The sequence below is a fragment of the Pinus tabuliformis genome, chromosome 5_2 (assembly GCF_031772625.1).
Source record: "Pinus tabuliformis cultivar Carrire ecotype Pingquan chromosome 5_2, CPIR1, whole genome shotgun sequence".
NCBI classification, from domain to species: domain Eukaryota; kingdom Viridiplantae; phylum Streptophyta; class Pinopsida; order Pinales; family Pinaceae; genus Pinus; species Pinus tabuliformis.
This window is the reverse complement of record NC_142306.1, coordinates 569,638,520-569,661,500: the sequence shown is the minus strand read 5'-3', so window position 1 is coordinate 569,661,500 and position 22,981 is coordinate 569,638,520. Positions and strand designations below refer to the sequence as shown.

Here is a 22,981-nt window from a genome sequence, read left to right as displayed (position 1 = left end):
TTGAAGCTTTGGCTTCTTGAATTTGGAGTCCCTGTCGTATAGGCCAATTAACTTATCCCATACTTCTTTGGCAGAGTTATAATTCATGACTTTTGTAAATTCAGAATCAGTGATTCCACTAGTGATGGAGTTTAAGGCTTTTGCATTTGAAACATAGACTTTCCTCTCATCTTGATCTGTTGGAAGAGTGGAAGGAGCTATGTACTCATTTAAGACCGAATGCCAAACTTCAGGTCCAAGGGACATTAAGTAGTAGGACATTCTCTTTTTCCAGAAACCAAAATTTGTGTCATTGAACAGAGGAGGTCTTCCTGACACTTCTTAATTTCTCATCATGACTAAGAATCCTTCTTCAAGTTGTTAGGCTGATATGAAGAAGCCCTCTCTGATACCAATTGTTGGAAATACTGGGGGGGGTGAATTAGTATTTCTTTTTAATTATTATTTTTTCAGTTAAAAACATTTATATTTGGAACACAAAAATAGATAACAGGAATAGATGCTTTTATTAATATGATATTTGCAATAAATCAAGTATAATCAATATATATATATATATATATGTGTGTGTGGTTTCAATTATTTTCCAAGCACCAATTTGGACTCTTTGTGAGGCTCCAACCTCTAGAGCACCGACTCTGTCTTGTCAAGGTACCAACCTTGAATTTAGGAGCACCAACTCCCAGGACACCAATTCTTTCCATTTTGAGGCACCAACCTCAAGGGCTCCAACCCTCTGCTGTAAACTGTCTGGATCTGTTTGGTTGTAATTCTCTACTCCCAACCCTGCTAGACCTATGACTTACTTATGTCCTCCTGTTCCTTCCACTTCTGCCAAAACTTCAGCTTCCTTTTTTTCTTACAGTTCTCTAGCAACACTAAACTTTCCTTGTTATCTATTTTATATGCCTGATGCGCCTAACCTTTGGCTTCCTCCTTGCTCACTTGAGCTTCGGCTTCCTCAATGCTCGCTTGATATTTTAGCTTCCTTTGCGCTCACTCCTTAGCTTCCTTTGTCTCTTCGAATCCATCAATACTCATAGGACACGTTAATGTGGAAGAGAGGACGAATTACAATAATGTTGCATATTAAAGAAAATATCAGAGAGGCCCCCTTTTTTTAATATTCATACAATATACATTAATAATCTCGCAATCGCAAGTTTCTAGAGGTATTTTATACATCGTGCCTATAACATCGTCGATGGTCGATTGTCGATTGCCCCTACTAGATGCAATATGATTATAAGATGTTTTTAATAATTCTATTGAGTCTGTATATATATATCACAATTGCAGTTTATAGTGTGCCATTCCTTTATAACTTGCAATGCATAACCTCCGATACGGTGGACGCAATATAGCATTAGGGTGTATTACAATGGTGATGACATAACCCACTTGGACACAATTCCGGGGGTTTAACTTTATCGGGTTCATTCTCCACCGTAGATTTCAACCCCGAAAATCCGATGATCTACAACAATTTTGGGTGGACTACTTACACGAGAGTTACCCACCCAAAATGAGTGGTTTTTCTCTCTCCTTTAGTTGCTATGTGTCAACCATTGAATGGAATCAAGTGCTCTCCTCTAAATACCACTTACCATTTTGCATCCGCCCGAAATCCCGCTTATAGCTTTAAATCCGCCATTCTCTTTGACTAACACCCAAGCTATTTAGCGTCTGATGATCGTAGATCTTCTATCATCGACGGCTGTGATGGATCCTCTTATTTCCTCATCCGATAAGACTTAAATTAATCTTCGCCATTCATTTCTTTGACTTTACGCTGCATGACTTAATCTTGGCCGCTCATTACAAACAATCTCATCCGTTGATCTACAAGATCCAACAGTTCCTGTGCCTTCAATCTTCATCTATCTCCCCACTTTGACTTTGATTCATTTCTTCAGTGTTTTTCCTGTGGTTTCAAGTTTTCTTCAGGGTTTTGGCCTTTCACTTTTTCGTTGCTCAACTCTCTCTGAGCCTGCCTTCTGCGAATTCATACATCGTTGATTCTCTCTGAGATTCATTCTGATTCTTCAACTGGATTCAAAGACCCATTATGATTCCTCTATCTCTTCTTCTCCTCTCTGTGTTTCGCCGAATTCTACAATATTCCTCTGATGTGTTCCTCTTCTTATGGCTTCCCTGATGGCTTTTCTCCTTGGCTTCTTGCTCCTGTTTCTTCATGGATCCACTCTGCTTGGCTTCACATCATTGTTTACTCATCCAGAATATTGCCATGTTATACATCGTGCCTATAGCATCGTCGATGGTCGATTGTCGATTGCCCCTACTAGATGCGATATGATTATAAAATGTTTTTAATAATTCTGTTGAGTCTGTATATATATATCACAATTGCAGTTTATAGTGTGCCATTCCTTTATAACTTGCAATGCATAACCTCCGATACGGTGGATGCAATATAACATTAGGGTGTATTACAATGGTGATGACATAACCCACTTGGACACAATTCCGGGGGTTTAACTTTGTCGGGTTCATTCTCCACCATAGATTTCAAACTCGAAAATCCGACGATCTACAGCAATTTTGGATGGACTACTTACACGAGAGTTACCCACCCAAAATGAGTGGTTTTTCTCTCTCCTTTAGTTGCTATGTGTCAACCATTGAATGGAATCAAGTGCTCTCCTCTAAATACCACTTACCATTTTGCATCCGCCCGAAATCTCGCTTATAGCTTTAAATCCACCATTCTCTTTGACTAACACCCAAGCTATTTAGTGCCTAATGACCGTAGATCTTCTATCATCGATGGCTGTGATGGCTCCTCTGATTTCCTCATCCGATAAGACTTAAATTAATCTTCATCATTCATTTCTTTGACTTTACGCTGCATGACTTAATCTTGGTCGCTCATTACAAACAATCTCATCCATTGATCTACAAGATCCAACAGTTCCTGTGCCTTCAATCTTCATCTATCTCCCCACTTTGACTTTGATTCATTTCTTCAGTGTTTTTCCTGTGGTTTCAAGTTTTCTTCAGGGTTTTGGCCTTTCACTTTTCCGTTGCTCAACTCCCTCTGAGCCTGCCTTCTGCGAATTCATACATCGTTGATTCTCTCTGAGATTCACTCTAATTCTTCAACTGGATTCAAAGACCCATTATGATTCCTCTATCTCTTCTTCTCCTCTCCGTGTTTCGCCGAATTCTACAATATTCCTCTGATGTGTTCCTCTTCTTATGGCTTCCCTGATGGCTTTTCTCCTTGGCTTCTTGCTCCTGTTTCTTCATGGATCCACTCTGCTTGGCTTCACATCATTGTTTACTCATCCAGAATATTGCCATATTGACATCAATGACAATCTAGGTCAACAATCTAATCGATAAGGAGACCATCATCCACACAGATCATCATCCCTTGCAATATCTTCAGTCACAAACCAAGCTTCAACAAGCCCGTCACTTCAGATGGATGGGATTCCTCCAACAGTTTCATTTGGTAATAAAATATAAGAAGGGCACAAGCAACAAAGTAACAAATATTCTTTCTCACCCTCATATTTTTTCATTTGTATTTTTGCAAAATGTTTATGTGTTGTTAGAAAGTTATGTTGAACAGTATGCTAACGATAATGATTTTAAAGAAATCTATGCAAAACTGACTCGTGGATTGTAGGTGGACAATTATTACTTGTAGCGTAATCTATTGTACTACCTTGGAAAATTATGTATACCTAGTGATGAAAGGGTTCATGTAATCCAAGAAGCTCATACCTCTCTCATGTCTGGTCATTTTGGCATTGAGAAAACTTTATGTGATTTGCGGAGGTTTTGTTTTTGGCCTCATATGAAAAACACTGTGATTCACTTTGTAAAGGGTTGTGTGTTGTGTTTTGTTTCAAATCCCTCTAATAGAAAACTTGGGCTCTACACACCACTCCCTATTCAAAATCGACCATGGGAAAGTGTGTCCATGGACTTTGTAGGAGGCTTACCGATGTCTAGGAAAGGTCACCACTATTTGTATGTTGTTGTGGATAGGTTTAGTAAAATGTGTATTTTAATGCCTTGTAAAAAGCAGGTCATTGCTGAGCAGACTGCTTTTCTTTTCTTTTAGCATATTTGGGTCCATTTTGGGTTGCCCACATCTATTGAGTTTTGGACCAGAGTGTGGAGAATGATGGCCACCAAGCTGAAAATAAGTACGACATTTCATCCATAGACCGATGGACAGACAGAGGTTGTCAACCATACCATGGTACAATTTTTATGAGGCTATTGTGGGAAACATCCCAAGTTATGAGATGATCAGCTTCCTTATGTGCAACATGCATACAATCGAGCAACACATTCATCTACATAAAGCTCACCATTTGAGTCATGTTTTGGTTATCTACCCATAGATCCCTTGGACATGGTCTTTGGGAAAGAGGAAGATGGCAATGGACGAGATGATAGCAAAAAGGCACAGAAGTTCATTCAGTGGATACAGGTAATTCATTAGGCAATGATGGAGTAGTTGGAGAAGAGTCAAGATTAGTATAAAGCTCGACATGATAAGCACCAATTTAACCATCAGTTTCAAGTTGGGGACAAAGTATGGCTCCATATCAGCAAAGATAGGATGAAGGGAGAAGGGAAGAAACTGAGACCCATTAGATATGGTCCCTTCACCATATTGGCAAAGATTGGAGACAAATATTTTCACCTTGAATTGCCTACTTATATGCAAATGTACTCCGTGGTAAATGTGGAAAACCTGAAGCTTTATGAACCTCCATTGATTATGGATACCAAGGAGGTTGCATAGATTCCTACAGTGGATAATTTTAAACTCTAGTATCTAGATAAGTTGCCCGAAGATATCATACTCGATCGAAGGACCAAAATTTCATAATGGGGAGATGTTGAGTACATCTGTGTTAGCTTCAAAGGAATGCATCCAAGAAAAGCTCGATGGATGGAGAAGGAAAAATTGAGGGAGCAATTTCCTCACTTACCAATTGACTGAAAAGTCTTTTGGTGGTCCAAAAGCTCTTAGTGGGGAGGATTGATCTAGGTGGATCTTCAAAAAAGTACTAGTGGCATGACAAAAGGCTCAAAAATCAAAGTGGAAGAATCTAGATAAGCTTAGCATCATATTGAAGTGCTCATCATCCTGATTCCAACGGTGCGAATGACACTCAAATCTGAGTCCAGATGACAAAGTTAGAGTAAGTCAAAGTTTGAGTTTGACTTGTCTAGGTAGCAGGGAGAAGATGACATGGCATAGTTTTAGCAAATAAGGGAGTTCCACGTGGAAAGATGCCACTGGATCCCGCATATCGCATATCAGTGAAAAGGAGGAGCACTTAAGGAAGAATCAGCCCTTGGCATTCCCGACTGCGATTGCGATATCGCATATCGCAGGCCAGAGGAGTTACGAATTGGTCCCGACAAGACTTAGATGCGATGCCATATACATCGCATATCACAATCGCAAAAAAGAGCTGGTTCTTACGATGTGGTTCGGGAAAAAGTGTCGATTGCAATTTCGTGGTAGGCGTCGATTGTGATATTGCAATAAGGGGCTCGAACCCGATATATTATATATCATGATTAATAAACCAAACGAGTCGATAGATGTTGCAGAGTGCTAACCAGTGTGCCGAGGATTTCACACCGAATGCGATAATGTGATGGGAGTGTCGGACGTGAAACATTATGGCATACGGTGAATACTCATGGTGGATTTGTATTTATCACGGGATGCCTGTGTCCGGGATTTGATTGTCTTTCGATAAGATGGAAGCACCGATTAACCCGTCATTGAGACTCATGTGATGTTGTAATGGGTTGCTTTATTAGACATTGGATTTTCTATTACGGAAGGGTTGTTGCCATGAATCCTTCCACCTGCTAACCTTGGGTATTATGTTGGAATTGCTTGATTTTGAGGGATGTCGCCATGATCTTATATATATAACTTTTGTGTCAAAGAAAGGGGAGAGAGAACTGGTTGAATACATATATTTTACTACATACTTCAGACCCTGGGGGCCAGAACCTTGCCTTCAGCAGCAGGGAGGTTCTGAGAAGGTTGTAGAAGGCTCGATTATCCAAATTGAGAGTTTGGATAGGAGTTTTTGCACTATTTTTCGCCAAGATTTTAGTGGTTTTGTCTATTTTCAAATTTGGGATCTCTATTCTCTACCAATATATCAGCTTGAAGGTATAAGGGTTGTAATTTCTTGTTGTTGTATTTTTATCTTTTTATGCCACTAATAAAAAGAAGGCCTCCCCACTATTGAACAGGGCCTAGAGACGTAGTCCAAACTGCATGAACTACGTAATAAAATCATTGTGTCATGGTTTTTGTGTTCTTCTAATTATTTTCGAATTTTTTATGTGTTAAGTTCCATGGTTAATTAACTATGTTATATGTAATTCTAATGCATCTATAAGTAAAATATCTTGGATCAGCTTGACATCTGGGTAAGTCTTAATTTTGTGTATTAAAAAGCTTGGGTAAATTCCTGGCATTTCCTCATAGGACCAGGCAAACATGTTACAAAATTCTTGAAATAGGGCCTTATATGTTCAAATTTCTTCAATTAAGCATGAGGCACCTATGTGAATATTTTCAACAATCCTTGTTTTAACTGAGATGTCGATGAGGATGCTCGCAGGTATATTCCCCAAATTTATTTCAGATTCAGATTGAAATACTGAAATAGGTGATTTTGGATTATTTACTATATTAGGTGAAAACATATTTGAAAAGTCATTCTCAATTTTGTCAAGGCTAGTTATAAAAGATGAACAGTGATGGTGATCATTCCATGGAATTTCATTTGAATTCATAACCTCCATGATACTTTCATCAGTTGGAAACGTATAATCGAAAGGATCAGAGAATGAAATCTATTATAACCAAGGCAAGTGAGAATAATATTCATTGACCATATCGACTCGATCAATATCAAAAGATGTTGGGTTGGAAAACAATTGTACTACCTGATAAGCCAATTCAAAAGGGCTCAAAGGCATCTCACTGTCATAAGAGGATAACCCAGACGCTAAAGGATACATGGATTAGGAGATTCCATAGTGCTTTATGTAATCATGTTTACCTCGGTAAAATTAGAAGGAAAATTCAGTGGAGGCATTACAAAGGTTCCCATCAATGATGATTATTTCATTAAACTAACACCAATATCTTCATAAGGAGAATTCGTTTTTCTGACAAAAGGTATGCTACCCGCAAAGTTAGGGTCTAAAGTGTAGTAAGGTAACTGGTCTACTTTGAAATTTTTTCCTTTGTGAGCAAATTGTATAATTCGAACGAGACCACTGCTGACATAGCATAGGTCCAACTTCAACCAAGAAAAAGGTTGTAATCTAGCTAAGCATCCACAACTTCAACTTCAATTGTGACGATTTTTCCCTCTAGCTCTATCGGAAAATCATTCAGGATCCCATATGGATGAAAACCTCTTCCATCAAAGGATTTCAGAGTGGTAGGTGATTGATTGATGGTTGGAGAACCTAAATATTTCCAACAAGAAATCGACATAATGCATTTAGAATCTACTTCATCAATAACTGTATATGACTCTCAAGATCAAAGACAATTAATTTAGAATAATGCAGATCAATAGCTCCTATAGCTGAAAATAAACTCTTTTGTTGTACTGGTCATGTTTGCAGCACCTCCAGAGCTGACATTGAGGAAGGAGACATTGCCAGGTCTTCAACAATGTTATGATTTTGTGCAGCTCTAGCATGTGGGTTGAAATTTGATTTCCGAGGCATACCTTTAGTAGGTGTTCGGATCATCATGTCAAGATTTGGATTCTTGATTTGTAATGGATAAAAATGAGAAGGAGGAATTGAATTGGAAGTTTTACCAGACAAACTAGCCTCATTTCTATTTTCGACAAGATGCTTGGACCTGTAACCTTTGGATATCGTAGCTACAAAAAATTCTTACAAATACATCATCGGGATATCTTGCGATGTGGAAGAGGAAGATGTGTTATGATAAATCATTTTGTTGTCTCAAGAAGGAAATGGATCCTCCAAAAAGGCGGTAGTTAGAGAACCTTTAATGAATTTAGAAACCTTTGCCGGATGTGGGAATTCTTTCGTATAGTGATCCTCATTGCAAATAAGGATAGGATAGAAAGGTTTTTGTTTTTCGTAAGTAGGCTTAGCTTTATAAGGTTTCTCATTGAAGCAACATTTTGTTTTGATTTACCTTTCCCCTTCTTTTTATTTCTGGATGATTTGGTCTTGCCAATAGATGATTCTACAATATTGATCTCGGAAATAGTTTCTGGAGGAAGGCTTTCAGATGATGTATCTTGTATGGCCAAAGTCTGAGTATTTTTAGAATTTTTCTTTCTTCCTTTAGGTTGTTGGCCAATAGAACCTATAATACCATCAACAGAATTAGATCTTGATCCTGTAGGAGATGTAATAATGGGTTCACCCGTTGGGCGAGGTAAATTTGGGAATTTTTGTACAAGGTTCCAAATTGAATGTAGAATAAGTCTAAGTACTGGGCATGAGCAATTAAATTCTCTTCCATGAAAACACCTTCCTTGTCAACATCTTCCGTGGTAATGGGAAGAAGCAACTTTGTAAACCATTCACCTAAAATTTGATCTAGAATGAAAATTTTGACGAAGCGACGTCTATGTCTCCATTCATGGATATGATCGAAGATGTGAGTTGCCTTTGATTGTTTTAAATAAGTCAATAGTTTGGTACAAGTATCATAAGGGATTGGGAGATGAAACTAGGTTATAAATGATGTTGCTAGGGAGTTAAATTTATGGAAATAAGCACGAGGTAGTTTAATGTACCATTTCGTTGCTGAACTGGTTAAATTTTGTTGGAAAAGGCGTAGATGGATGGAATCATTGATCAAAGAATTCAATGCACACCAAAGGTGATATGTCATCACATGATTGGATGGATCCTCCCCTGATTTACCTTCAAACTTGGGTATGCCACTTGGTAACTTGGTAGGAATTGTCAGCTAAAAAGGATAATAATAAATAGGATTGTTGGTTAAAGGGATAAATCCAGTAGATCTAGTGTTGCAATAAATGGTAACTACCAGCTAGGATCATGTGGTAAAGTTTGATAATCTTGCGGGTAAAGACGAACCCCTGGAGGCGGATATCCAGGATATCCTAGAATAGCCCGAGTAGTTGAAATTAGAATTCCACTAGGGTAACAAGAGTGAACCATATCGGGTTGAGGTTGAACAAGGAATTGATAAGTATGACCGAGGTATAGTTCACTCTGGAAAGGTTGAGCTTGACCCATTTGATCTATGTAACATTGCCCCTACACAGGTTGCGCTTGCAAAGGCTGACCTTAAACAAATTGACTTTGAACAGGTTGGATTTCAATGAATTGACCTTTAAAAGATGGGTTTTGGAAAGTTTATACTTGGAAAGTGGACTTAGAAAACGTGTCCCTCAAAAGGTGGAACGTAGTAAGATTGACCTTGAAAAGGTGGACTTTGGAAAGCTTGACCTTAAAAAGGTCTTTGCACTATTTCGACAATGGGTTCCTCGATAGGAATCTGTGGTATAGATTGTATTGTAGGAAAAATTTGATAAGCAGAAGCTTGCAGGATTGCCTCAGTAGTCTTAGGAACAAATGTTTGAGGGCTTATTGGAATGGTCATTTGTGAGACTCCTGGAATAGGTGGCTGAGGATAACTTGGAATCGGTTGTGAAACTGTTGTTTGAATAGGGGTCTATGGCAAACTCTGAACAGGTCATTGAATCGGTTGTTGAATAGGTGTTTGAGGATTTCCTTGAATAGGTTGTTGGATAATTGTTTGAGGAATTCCCTGATCAGGCTGCTGGACAGGTACAACAATACCTGGAGCAGGTATCTGAGGTATAGCTTGTGCAATAGGCTGAATAGGTTGATAAAGTGACATTGGTGGAGCACCTGGACCTACTATTGATTAATGGCAGGATTCCAAATTGTGTTCGTCCTAGGATAAGGTTGGTTTATAGCAGGTTTACCTAGGTCGGGCTAAGCTATATGACCATAAGTTCCGACAAAATGTTGACCCCCAGCAATAGGTTGTCCTCCAGGTGGAAGATAAGGTGGTTGGACCCTAGGATGGTAGTAAACGCCAGTTGGGGTTACTTGAATTACCAGACACCATGTGAATATGTTGATCTGATGTCGTAAATGCTTCAAGCATGGGATTCATGCTCTAATCAGTAGATGTGGATAAAACAAATGACCAAGTAGAAGGTTTGGTAGGACCAGAGGAACTTATGGACCACCATACAATAGTGATTCTGGGGAGATGGTAATAGGAATTTCTAAGGAATGCATAACAGTGACAAATTCTCACCTAAAAAACTCAAAGTTGTAGAATACCAAGGATTAGGTCGGAAAGGAGAGAAAGGACTATTGGGTCAAAAGTTTCAGTATCGGTAAATTGAGAATGAGGTGCCTTTCTTTCTTTGGTAACGTCTTCAATGCTAATTAATCTAGGAGGTAATTCAATCGTTACTATCAGCTTCCTTCAAGGTGAAGGTGGCTCAAGTGGAGCTAAAACAACCGAACATGATTCAAGCTAAGAAAGTTCAAATTCAAGATGTTCTACATCTAGTACGATCATTTCAGTGTCTAAAAGTTCACTAGTGTCAGATTATGTGTGAACTACTTCGGTAATCTCAGGACTAGAGTGAACTAAGCCCGATTCTAATTCCTATGTTGGATTTAATTTGGTTTCTTCTATCTCAAGTTGTAAAATTGTTGATGTTTCAGGTTCATCTGAGGCTTTTGATCCTATTGACTTTGACCTTTTTATTTTTATCTTTTCCAACTAGCTTGGTGTGTATTCAAGAGGTTGAATGGGTATATTATCCTTGGTCATATTTTGATATCTAGAACTCATATATACTCTTTTTACTTATGTTTAGACTTTGGCTCTTCATAATGTACACAAATCACAAGTTATAGATATATGTTAGTATGGATTCCACACCCATACATTTTCTCATAGATATATGCTATTATGGATTCCACACCCATACATTTTCTCATAGATACATGCTAGTATGGATTCCACACCCATACATTAGCTCACATATATATGCTAGTATGGATTCCACACCTATACATAACTTAGGGAAAACATAGCCTTCAAGTGTTCCTTAAAATGGCTTCCACAACCTTTCATGCACCAATCATTTAAGCCTCTTGTTTATTAGGAAAGTCATACCTCAACCTATTATTTGAGTAATTTTAAGTTATTCAATGCATAATGTCAACCCAAAATACACAAAATCATGTCAAAGAAATCATAGGAATTCCATTCTTACTCATTAATAATGTATTACCAAATCATATTTTAACACATAAAATTAATGCACATGCACATACAAACCAAGGTCAAACCTTTTTATTTTTATCTTTTCCAACTAGCTTGGTGTGTATTCAAGAGGTTGAATGGGTATATTATCCTTGGTCATATTTTGATATCTAGAACTCATATATACTCTTTTTACTTATGTTTAGACTTTGGCTCTTCATAATGTACACAAATCACAAGTTATAGATATATGTTAGTATGGATTCCACACCCATACATTTTCTCATAGATATATGCTATTATGGATTCCACACCCATACATTTTCTCATAGATACATGCTAGTATGGATTCCACACCCATACATTAGCTCACATATATATGCTAGTATGGATTCCACACCTATACATAACTTAGGGAAAACATAGCCTTCAAGTGTTCCTTAAAATGGCTTCCACAACCTTTCATGCACCAATCATTTAAGCCTCTTGTTTATTAGGAAATTCATACCTCAACCTATTATTTGAGTAATTTTAAGTTATTCAATGCATAATGTCAACCCAAAATACACAAAATCATGTCAAAGAAATCATAGGAATTCCATTCTTACTCATTAATAATGTATTACCAAATCATATGTTAACACATAAAATTAATGCACATGCACATACAAACCAAGGTCATCATACTATAATTTAGATTAGGCCAATATTTTTCTTGATAAATACAATTTCAGCTTGTAAAGATGGCTAGTAGGCTCATATCACATTGATAATGATGCATTAAATATATATGAAACCATGTAGCCACTCCACATATCTCACTCACCCATTGGCAATCAAGGCATTCACATGATTGGATTTAACCCCAAATTCTCAAGCACATTCTTTAGCAACATGTCTTTAAGTCCTTTATCATATTTCTTATCATTTGTCTTAACACCAGCCTAGATCCATCTTAACTTTGCATCTATCAAGCGCCGAGAGGGATCAAATCTCTTGATGTGAAAACCTCTTTTTTGCACCTCGAGAGGTTTGATCCCTCTCGGTGCTTGATAGATCCAGAGTTAAGATGGATTTAGGCCGGTTTAAGTCATGTGCAACCAAAGTAAATCTAATGAAAAGATGATTGATTTTATCAATAATATGTAAAATCATCTAATATCAATATAATCATTTTAAATATGTTAAATATGTCTCAGATTAATCTATAAATTTTAATTTTAAATTTTCTTAGTTACCTTAGTTTTTTGAGATGATAAATATTGTGAATAACTTTAATGATGAAATAAAAATTTTGAATGTAAAGTGACAATGTAATAGTGTTGAATGATAGAAAATGTGGATAATAAGAATATAGTAAATTACAAATAATCTTCATTGTGATTAATCTAAAACTATTTTCTTCTACTATTTTTATTGTCACCCTTGTTACTTTTGTTGTTTTTTCATATCAATTACATGAAAAGGACAAGTAAAATCATAAACCATTTAAATCTTTAGCTTGATATATTGGTGTAAACATCATATCTTGCCTCTCCTTCTCTCCAATATTAATAGGTTGAATTTCTATAACATAAAAATCAATGTACATTGTCAATAATTTTTTATGGTTACACTGAAATCAATGCACAATATTAATCCAATCACTTTAAAATTAATGTACCATCATACATCCAATTACATCAAATCATAAATCAACATCTACATTGAAATCAATGCATCTAATGCAAGAAATCAAATAAGATTAGAAAACAACATTTACATTGAAATCAACGCATATAAATCAATATCTACACTAAAATCAACCCATCTAGTGAAAGTAAGCAAATAACATTATAAACCAACATCTCTATTTATTTATTCTTACATCCCTCTCTCCCCCTCCAAATCCATCTCTCTTTCCCTCCCTCTCTCCACTCTCTCTCTTGCTCTTCACCCTCCAACTCTGTTACTATATCCTTCCCTCTCTCCTCTCTCCTTCTCTCCTCTCTCCTTCTCTCCATCTATTTTTCTGTCTCTTTATCTCACCCCCAAAGATACACTCTCTCTCTCCATCTCTCCCTTCTCACTCAATTCCACTCCCTCTCTCTTCCCCAATCACTCTACTCCTCTCTATCAAGTCTTGTTTCTTGTTTTTCCTCTCTCTCCCTCTCCCTCTCTCTCTCTCTTCCCTCATATCCTCTCTCTATCTCTCCTTTTGTCTCTTTATCTCAACCCTAAACATACTCTCTCTCTCTCCATCTCTCCCTTGTCACTCCCTCTCTCTCCACTTCTCACTCTCTATGCCTTTCTTCTTCCCTACCTCTCTCCTCCTCTCTTGCAATTCCTTTATCTCATCCTTCCTCTCTCTCCCTTTCTCTCTTGCATTCCTCTCTCTTCCCCTATCCCTCTCTCTCTCTCTCTCCGCCCTCCAATCCTCTCACTACCTCCCTCCCTCTCTTCTCTCTCTCCCCCTCCATCTTTGTGTCTTCCTCTCCCTCTCTTACCTTTCTCTACATCTCTCACTCATCTCCCTCTCTCTCTCTTCATTCCTCCTCTCCCCTATCCTTAAGTTCATCTCCATATCTCTCTTGTCACTCCCCCTATCTCTCCACCTCTTTCACTTTGTCTTTGTTCTTCCGTCCCATATATATCTAGAGCTAATAATATTAATATTATAATATATTAATATGAATATTAGATTTAATAATAATATTATTATTATCAATATTTTAATATTAATATTAATCTTTCGGCCCATAGACTTGGTAGATAATTAGATGTTGATTTCTAATCCGATTAGATATATTTTTATTTATTTATCATACCTCTTTATACCTCTTTTATATTTATTTATTTACCATAACTCTTTCCTAAATATAGTATTTGGCCCATGGTATTAATAATTATTTGTCCCATGGTATTTGGCCCGTAGGCTTCACCTAAATAAAACACCACCGAAATCCACAATAAATTTTTTTTCATTAAAATATAAAATAAAATAAATATTTAAATATCTTTTATTGATTACTAACTCTGAACATTTACCAACTATTTAACTATATACCTATAAAAATAACATAATCCCATGAAATCTCATCTTAGAAACATGCAGTCAATTGCATTTAAAATCAAAGGGATGGTAAGGTATAGCAACAATCGCTCAAATAAGCCATGCTCAAAGGAAAAAAAATTATCATCTATGCTATCTATTTACACTATCTAATTCTACCGATACAAAAAGTGAAAATTCAAAAAAATAATCTCTGCTATCTATTTACATTATCTAATTCTACTAATACAAAAAGTGATGACAATGCCATGGCAATCCTAAGTCATACTGCAACAACGACCGTTGCTTGTTTTCGTTTCCTCGTCTTTCCCAATGCAACCCATATCAAGCGGTGTCCCCAGCCACGCAGCACCTGCTCTGGGCTTCCTATCCTCAACAACTTTAGAGCCCACAAAGTTGCGATAAATCCTAGTGAGTACCTCTGTAAATGCATCCTCCACGTTCACAGCATCCTTGGCCGAAGTCTCTATGAAGCACAGGCCTTCTCTCTCCGCCAAATCCCTGCCTTCTTTGGTGGAGACGCATCTGGAATGTTGGAGGTCGGTCTTGTTGCCCACCAGCATTATCACCAATGAAGAATCGGTTTTATCCCTCAGATCCTTCAGCCATCTCTCTGCGTTCTCAAAGCTCAGCCGGCTGCTTATATCGTACACCACTAATGCTCCCGCTGATCCTCTATAATACGAAGTTGTTATAGCACGAAATCTGATCACAATATAAGCAGATCACCATTTAAAAAAATAAAACTCGATGAGTTCGCAAAATAATCATCATCAAATTTATCGAATTCTCATGTTAATTCTCTACGTACCTTTCTTGACCGGCAGTGTCCCAAAGCTGAGCCTTGATGATTTGACCATCGATCTCCTTGGTGCGGGTGGCGAATTCTACTGCAACCGTTGGCTTCGTATTCTGTCGGAAGATACCATCGGCGATTCTGGATAATAAGCTCGTTTTTCCTGCACCACTGTCCCCTAGGAGCACAACCTTGAATAGCCAGTCATACTCTGCATCAACTGTGTACGCCATTGCTTTCAAGATTCTACGCGCTGGTTATTCGTACGTCTTCGATGAAGAGAACTTTCATACTAACAAACCTTTGAACATGGGAGGATATGTATTTATAGGCGAGCCAAGAGATTTATTGAAGGCATTCCAAGGTCGGCCGGCTACTACAAAGAAGTGGTTGCTTAAGCATGGTGCGCCCGTCGGTCCTTAGGAAAGTCTTTATTTTGACGGTACATTTCAAGGTATTGTTGAGACGGTTCACACATATTCAAAGCTGCTTAATTGGTATAATGTTTATAGTGAATTATTTTATTTTTAAAATTTTAATTTAATTATTAATATTTTTTTTAGTAATAACTTATATAATATTTTAAAATACTTTTAATAATATAATTTATTTTCAAAATAGCTATTTTTATTATTTTTTTAAAATAAAAAAATTAATATTTTTAAAATAGTTTTTTTTTTTACTTTTTAATTTATATGTTTTAATTTAAAAAATGTCATATGATATTGTCTATAAAATGAGTTATGGTTTTTTGGGTATGAGGAATTTCCATGATAAGTAAGGGTAACTTTTTATAGTTAGGAATCTTGTTACATGTTTTTGGTGTATATATGTTTAAATTCTATATTAATCATTTTATCATTAATAATATGATTATTTTAAATAAAGTATAATTTAGTTGATTCTTATAATTTTTTTAATTTTAGCAATTTGAGATGAATGATGAAGTGTTTTGATGCTTATTATGGATTGATTCTCATGGGCATTTACCGAGTCATTTAATTTATACGGTTGCACTAATTTAAATCTTTAATAAATTTCTTGGTATATGTGTGAGGATGTATTTTCATCTTATTGGATAATATCTTTAATAAATGTGTTGGTGTATGTGTGTGTCTTGGTATACAGCTTGAGTGGGCCTAATGGTTAAGAGTATGTGTTACCTCCTAAGAGGTCATAGGTTCAAAACTAGAGGGGGGTAGAGTATGTATTCCTTCGTAGACTTAGCAGTCAAATTGTTGCAGTGAGGTGTGTCCCTTATCCCACAAACAAGGGGGTCTCGTGAGGTTTGTCCCTTATCCCACAAACAAGGGGGCCTCATACACCAATTTGGTGTCTGGCTTAGTCGTGACCTTAAAATTTAGATAATAATAATTTAGGGAGATTTACATCTCATATGTTAGTATGAAATTAGCCAAATACGTAGTAACATTCACAACTCATTAAACTAACACTATATACATATATAATCTAAAAAAATAAGTCTAATAATTATAAATAAATGTCCTATGCAGGGATACCTATCCTTAAGACCTTAATAATAAATAAAAATCAACTTAAAAAAGCATTCCAAACTAGTAATGGGTTAGACAAAGGAAGAAACATAATCCCCTACACGGTAGATGGTCCATTAAAGGGTTATTGGACATTTTACACAATACAAGTTTGAACATGTCAAGAGATCAAGAAATTAACCAATTTAATTATATTTCCACTGATAAATAGAACTACTACTATTAAGAAAACATAAACAATGCTTTTACAAACACACTTCATGGTAGAAAAATGTGATTGGGAAAATATCATTATGAGTCTTCTTCAACAAAGGTTTCCTACTCTACATTGAGACCCACCCTCTCCATAAGGAGTTAACGTTAATTAGGGAAAAGTATAGCACACAAATTCATATGGGGTAGTATATAATTTTTAAACGAAAGAAAACTATTTCTTAGTATATAGAAGCCAAGGGATATTTTTAATATATTAAAAAATTGAAAGTATTGATGGGGATAGAATATGGTATGCTAGGTGGTTGATTTAGGTATGGGGAGGAGAGGAATTGGGAGTGGTGTAGAGTCTTTGAATGGCTCACTTTATATTAGATTGGTTGGTCCATAACCTTTAAGATCCACAACAATGTATTTTTAAATAATGAATTTATACAAGTGGGAAGAATTTTAAATAAGAAAGAATTTTAAATAAGAGAGAAATAACTTGTTTATAGAGTTTGTTTAACCCAATGTTTCGGACTTCCAAATGAGTCCATCCTCAAGGGATACGCCAATTGTTTAAGAGGAGATTAATGATGTATCGTAGAGCTAGACTTATGTATGTATAAAATTTCAAGAAAGGATCAATAAGAAATGATTTACTCGGCTAGGTTTATTTGATATTTGGAAAGAATTGTAATTTATGTTTGTTTAATTGTTGAATAATTGAAAATGGTTCAAATTATTAGTTGATTTAATGGAGATTCCATTCTTTAGAAATATTTTATTTATTATATCAGTCTAATGTGATTAATTGATTTAATATGAAATTAGGGTTTGATTAGTAATTAGGGTTGTCTTGAAAAATGAATTTTCATTTATTTGTTTGATTTATTTAATATATTGAATATTAAATTTTGGACTTATTTAATATATTTTTTCTTAATTACAATCTTATAATATTATGATAATGGATTTCTTATAAAGCTATATAATTTTTTAATTTTTAATTATTAATTTGAAGAGAATATTGTATTTGTTCTCTTCAAATGCTCTTCTTCTTCTTTGTTTTTTAATGCCCATAACCCCATTCGAGACACTCTTATTTGTTTTTCAATGCTTATACCACCCTCAATGACATGAGAAAATATCACATATGTAATAGCTTATACAGTTGCTTAAGCATTAAAAGGCTTAATGTATCCCCTAATTCTCCCATATCAACTTACTCCATGTATTATGCCATCAATTTAACACCAATTGAAATCAAGGATTTGTCCAAAAATTCCATTAGAAATTTGAGGATTTTACTACGACATGACAATGTGGCCCAGTGAAAGGACATTATAATGAACCCCATTGTGTAGAAACAAATGACCATAGGAATTTGTGCCTATAGATTCTAAAAATATTTTTCCCCATTTCACTAAGGAGTGTGATATAAGAATTGATACATTGATGACTCATAAGAAAACTTCACTACACTTAGTCTCTTTGCTTGGTTTCTTAGAAAGGAGAGGAAGAGGCATGATTTGGGTAGCATTGATCCCTTTTGGCCTCAATGGATGATGCAAAGGAATTACTATTATTAAAGTCTCCATGAATGAAATCAATGCATTGATTAAATTAAAATAGGGAAGAAGAAAAGCAAAAATGGTAACTCACTAGTTTGCATTCATGGCTTATGATGAAGTAAGTGTTTTTATATTTATTACATGTTTATAATGTGTTTGATGAAATTCATGTCATGGTTAGGATGAGTCTCATCAATTCCTTGCTCAAGTTTTGTATTAGAAGCTTTGCCTCATTGTTATTTATCATTACTAGGAATTTCATCAAGTTCTGGGTAGATTCATGAGTCCTAGCCTTGAAAAAGTAGCTTAATTCTTACGATCACTAGCACAAAACTGGCTAAAAAATGTTGCAGTCGCTGGGAAGCAAGCTTGTGGGAGCAACTGGAGGGTTTCAGTTGCATGGAGACCTTGTCATGGGAACGAATGGGGGTTTAGTTCAGTGAAAAGCTAAGTTAACTCAGGCATTGGGCACCTGGAGTGGTTGGTTAACTCCTGGGGGTCATGTAGCACCTGAGGGAGGTTTGTAAAGTGTTGGTTCATCAGTTCCACTTCCTTAAGGTGATCTAGGAGGTCAAATCGTATCATAATAACTCTTTGTCACATATTTACCTTGATGGACCGATTAGCTTGGGTAAGTGTGGAAGGAGGGTGTTACAGTCCACATACATCAGAGTGGACTCACCCCAATATTACTCCAACTATGTTATCTCGGACCTGTATGGTGGATTTGACATATTTCCCTAGTGCGCATCCCTTGTAGACATCATGCTGGTCAAGGGTGCATTTCGGGAGACCGGTATAATTTGTTGCATGATTTTTAAGACCCCATGGTGTAAGTGTCCCATGTGCCTATCCCATAGTTCTCCAACATCTTGACTATGCACATTTTCTACCTTGCTACTCAATGCAGTGCAAGAACCCACCTCAAGTTTGTATATATTTTTCACTCTAACTCCAATCTATTTCACTTGCCCTATAGCTACATGTTTCAGAAAAGCTTTGCCCTTGTTGAACACAATATCATAACCTTTTTCCTCCAATACAGTTACATAAATAAAATTCTTCTTTATGCTAGGTACATACATAACATCTTTTAGATGAAGATGGAAGTCTGACTCCCTCTTAAAGGTGATAGTACAAATTCCTTTGGTACTATACTTCTCATTATCTCCAAGTTCTATGTGCATTTGGAGATCCTTCTCCTCTAGGAAACTAAAGAATTCTTCACATCTTGTCATATGGAATGAGGCTCATAATCTAGGCACACTAGACTCCCCATTACAGTTCTTTCCATGCATGCAATCAGGGTGAAGTCCAATTCAAATTGGGAGGTGAAAGCATCACCTCCTGCTCCTCCTAAGGTCTTCTAATTGAATTTATTATGCTGACACTTGGTTGCATAGTGTCTGTATTTGTGGCAATGTTTTTTTTTTATCTTGCTAAGGTCCTTCTTCTTGCCTTTATTCTAGTTGGACTCAGGCTTGCATTGGGCATTGTTTCACTTGGTCTTCCCTTGCCCACCAAGGAAAAATTTTCTTCCTCCTCAGCTTTAGATGTTACTCCATCTCTAGTGTTCCTTCGAATTTCTTCCTGCACCAAATCAGACCAAAGTCTCTCCCAATTTAGTAATTTGTCCCTTCCATTTATAGAGTCCTGGTAGTTGTGCCAAGATTTTAGAAGGCCTAAGAGAGCTAGGCTCACTAGCTCAGAAGATGGCACATTTTCTCCTACTCCTCTAAGTTTATCTTGAACCTGAGTGAATATAGAGAGGTATTGTGGAATGGTTTCATTTTTTTGCATTCAAATGTTTCTGAGCTTGTCCCTCAATGCTAATTTCCTGGCATCACTACTATTTTCGAATAATTCAGCGAGGGTCTTCCACATAGAAAATGGAGTTTCCTTTCCATGTAAATTCAAGACTATGTGGTCTCTCACACCCTCCAGGATGATCCTCCTTGCTTTTGCAGTATCCTTATTCCACTGGGTTAATTGTTTGGCATTCGATGATGTTGGATTTAGAATGATAGTTTTGGTGTATTCCAACACTCCATTACCATCATATAAAACTTCTGTCATATCCTTCCAAGCTATGAAATTAGAGGTTCCCTCCAGTGCATACTCCAATCTCAATCTGTTGAAAGACACTTTCCCCGCATGAAATAAAATTTCTTCACTGAATCTGCAAATCAAAATTTCTGAGGCAAGAGATCTATTGACTAGTTGCTTTTGTATTTTCAGGTGCTTTGATACCATGTAGAAATGGCAAGAAATTTGCTACTACTGATGAACTCAAACTGAAAGCAAGAGATATAAATTTCTTCTAAAATCTTTGGAATAGAAAATCACAAGATAGAAACACATGCAATGACATGCAACCATCAAAACACAAGGAACACAAATAATTTTACAGGTGAACCCAACTTGGAAAAACCACTTCACCACTTTTCATTAATCAGATGAGAATGTGAAACTATTATAATGTCAGCTTCAAGCTCTCAAGCACAATCTACATAGTAAAACTATTCTCCTGCTGAATGACTATGTCTAGACAACACTTAGCCTACAGAAGACCCCCAACTTCCTCCTATTTCCTTGCGCAATCATGTAGAATTGAGCTCCTAAAGAATAGCGGAACTCCCTATTTCCTTGCACAAATCCAAGGGAATTGATCACCTGCTTAATTTCCAAGCCTGTACACTCAACTAGTATACAATTGATGATTACAATGTGCCTTTTCCTCCACTCCAACTAGGCAATTCGAATTCCATGCTCTAAGATTCCTATCCTCAACAACTTTAGAGCCCACATACTTACAAATAATTCGAGAGAGTACCTCTATAATGCATCATGTTCACAACATCTTTAGTTGAAGTCTTTATTTTGATGGTACATTTCAAGGTATTGTCGGATGGTTCGTACCAATGTTCAAGTCTTAGCTTAATTGGAATAACGTTTATAGTGAATTGTTTTATTTTTAGAATTTTAATTTAATTATTAATATTTATTTTTTAGTAAATAGTAGAGATTTAACTTATTTAATATTTAAAAATATTTTTAATAATATAATTTATTTTCAAAATAGTTATTTTTTAAATTATTTAAATTATTATTTTTGAATAATAAAAAAATCATATTTTTAAAATATGTTTTTTTTACTCTTTTAATTATTATTTTTTAATTAAAAGATATCATACTAAAATGAGTTATAGTTTTTTGGGTATGGGGAATTTCCATGATAAGTGAGGGTAACTCTTCATGGTTAGGAATCTTGTTACATGTTTTTTTAGTGTATATATGCTTAACTTATATATTAATTCTTTTATCATTAATAATAGTGATTATTTTAAATAAAGTATAATTTAATTGATTCTTATGATTTTTTAATTTTAACAATTTGAGATGAATGGTGAAGTAAGTGTTTTGATGCTTATTATGTATTGATTCTCATGGTCATTTACCTAATCATTTAATTTATATGGTTGCACTAATTTAAATATTTAATAAATTTGTTGGTATATGTGTGAGGATGTTTTTTCATCTTCTTGGATAACATCTTTTATAAATGTGTTGGTATATTTGTGTGTCTTGGTATACAGCTTGAGTGGGCCTAATGGTTAAGAGCATGTGTTATCTCCTAAGAGGTCATAGGTTCAAAACCAGAGGGGGGTAGAGTATGTATGCCTTCGTAGACTTAGCAGTCAAATTGCTGCACTGAGGTGTGTCCCTTATCCCACAACAAGGGGGTCTCATACACCAATTTGGTGTCTAGATTACTCATGACCTTAAAATTTAGATAATAATAATAATTTAGGGAGATTTACATCTCATATGTTGGTATGAAATTAGCCAAATACCTAGTAACATTCACAACAACTCATTAAACTAACCCTATATACATATATAATCTAAAAAAAAGTCTAATAATTATAAATAAATAAATTTCCTATGTAGGGATACCTTTAAGACCTTAATAATAAATAAAAATTGACTTAAAAAAGGCATTCCAAACTAGTAATGGGTTAGACAAAGGAAAAACACATAATCCCCTGCATGGGAGATGGTCCATTAAAGAGTTATTAGACATTTTACACAATACAAGTTTGAACATGTCAAGAGATCAAGAATTGAACATGTCAAGAGATCGGGAAATTAACCAATTTATTTATATTTCCACTGATAAATAGAACTACTACTACCAAGAAAACATAAACAATGCTTTTACAAACACAATTCAAGGTAGAAAACTATGATTGGGAAAAAATCATTATGAGTCTTCTTCAACAAGGGTTTCCTACTCTACTTTGAGACCCACCCTCCCCATAAGGAGTTAGTGTTAACTAGGGAAAAGTATAGCACACAAATTCATATGGGGTAGTATATAATTTTTTAAAGAAAGAAAACTCTTTCTTAGTATATAGGAGCCAAGGGATATTTTTAATATATTAAAAAAATGAAAGTATTGATGGGTATAGAATATGATACCCTAGGTGGTTGATTTAGGTATGGGGAGGAGAGGAATTGGGGGTGGTA

General features: G+C 35.8%; 1 pseudogene; it reads right to left on the bottom strand.

The window, feature by feature from the left end:
* Positions 1-14,629: 14,629 nt before the first annotated feature.
* LOC149160235 (ras-related protein RABA1e pseudogene) lies at positions 14,630-17,075 on the bottom strand (annotated as a pseudogene).
* Between the last annotated feature and the right edge of the window lie 5,906 nt (positions 17,076-22,981).